Raw genomic sequence first — 1,952 nt, 5'->3', positions numbered from 1 at the left:
TAACAAATTACCATTTAGCACAGTGTGAAAATTTCCTACCTACGATCAAGACATATAAATACAATCAAGAGTTGTTGGTTACCAGCTATGAGAAGAGGCACTATTGTATGACTGAGAATACTTTGGCAGGTCTTGCCTAGTAATTATGGATACAACCATAGGACAGCTCCTCCACCAATTACTCAAGAAACACAGCAAAAAAGGGGTGCAGAAGTTTCTTAGGGCAAGAAAATAAGGATAATGGCTGTGAAACAATGTCTCCTAGAAATAGCTTTATAATAAACACTGGGACAATAACGATATCAGTGGACATGTTAACATGGAGAAGAACAAAGTTTGCAGCTTCCCACCCATAGTTATAAACTACTGGTGACTAGAGATGGCTATGAGAAAGAGAATTAGTCAACCTGGTCTACAGAGTGAGTGCCAGGAAATGCTCTAAGCTACACAGAAAAACCCTGTCTTAAAAAAACTAAAATTAAAAAAAAAAACACCAAAAGACAAATTCAAAATAAACAAATCAATAACCAAACCAAAACAGAAAACAAATATAATATTGTTGGCTATGCTATCACAGATCATCCCTGGACACTTCCTTCAACCCCAGTAGACTTCTGGTGCTCAGGAGCAGGCCACACCAACCATGAGTAACCTTCTTGCCAATAGAACATCACTGATCTCTGATTCATGTTAACTAGGTTCCTGCTCCATGCCTTGGTTATTCGTACTAGTTCCTGGCCCTACAGCTGAGCCTTGCCCTCAACCCTAGAGGACTTAACCCACTCAGAAGTAGGCCACAACAGCCACAACCAATTGGTGCATAACACAACTGTCATCAGAGAGACTACTCCCAGCAACTATGGAAACAGATTCAGAGACCCACAGGCAAACATTCTCCAGGCTTGGCGTGGAGAATTCTGCAGGAGAAAGGAGGAAAGATTGTAGGACACAGTGGTGTCAAGGTACCACCTGAAAACACACAGAAATATCAAACCTGGGCTCTTGGATTTAAAAGAGGCTGAACTGATAACCATGGAGCCTCATGGGACCTCTGCATATATGTTACAGTTGTGTAACTAGGTCTTCATGTGAATCTCATACCAGCGAAAGCAGGTAATGCTTCTAACTTTGTTGCCTAATTTTGGGACCCATTCCTCCTGCAGGATTGACTCATCTAACCTTGCTGATGGAGGGGTTGTCTGGTGACAGTGCAGCTTGAGATACCTTGGCTGGCTGATATCCATGGCCTGTATCTGAGTAGAAAAAATATAGGGGTAGTGGATAGAGCAATGGGAAGTAAAAGGAGGTAAGGGGAGGGGCTAGGAAGAGGGGAGGGACAGGACAAGAAGATTAAATTAGGATTCAAATATCAGAAGGAAGGAATTTCAGGTACAATATTCTTAGTATTTTCACTCACTGAACTTGTAATTCATACTTATTGTTACTAGCTGACTCCTGTAAACTACATAAAAATATATCCTTTAGGTTCCTTGATGTTAAGTTTAGTATAAAGCAGGATAAAAATATGAGAGAATTTGAAAGAACTGGAACATCATTATATTTTAATATTTAAAATAAACAAATGTAATAATAGAATGCACCCTTTATTTTAATTTAAATGCTGTGAATACTTGACAAGCTACTCTCAATGTTTTGTGCTACATAGAAATACAAGAAAGTCATTGAATGAAGGACTATTTCACTGTTCCAAAACAACTCCTTAGAATAGGAATTTTTCTTTTTATTTGTTTTTATGTATTCCTATAACAACCTGACTGTTATGTCCCTCCTTCCTCTTCCATTTAGTTTGTGAATATATTTTTACTCCAGCAATGACAGAGGTAATGTCCATAAGGTATTTCTGTCATTCAGAAGAGTAAGAAGAGCCATGTAGCAAATGATAAAAGAATCCTCCTGTTCTAGTTCAACTTCAATCTGAATTAATGATAAAT

The sequence above is a fragment of the Microtus ochrogaster genome, unplaced genomic scaffold (genome assembly GCF_000317375.1).
Source record: "Microtus ochrogaster isolate Prairie Vole_2 unplaced genomic scaffold, MicOch1.0 UNK239, whole genome shotgun sequence".
NCBI lineage: Eukaryota > Metazoa > Chordata > Mammalia > Rodentia > Cricetidae > Microtus > Microtus ochrogaster.
Note: the sequence above shows the minus strand (reverse complement) of the source record.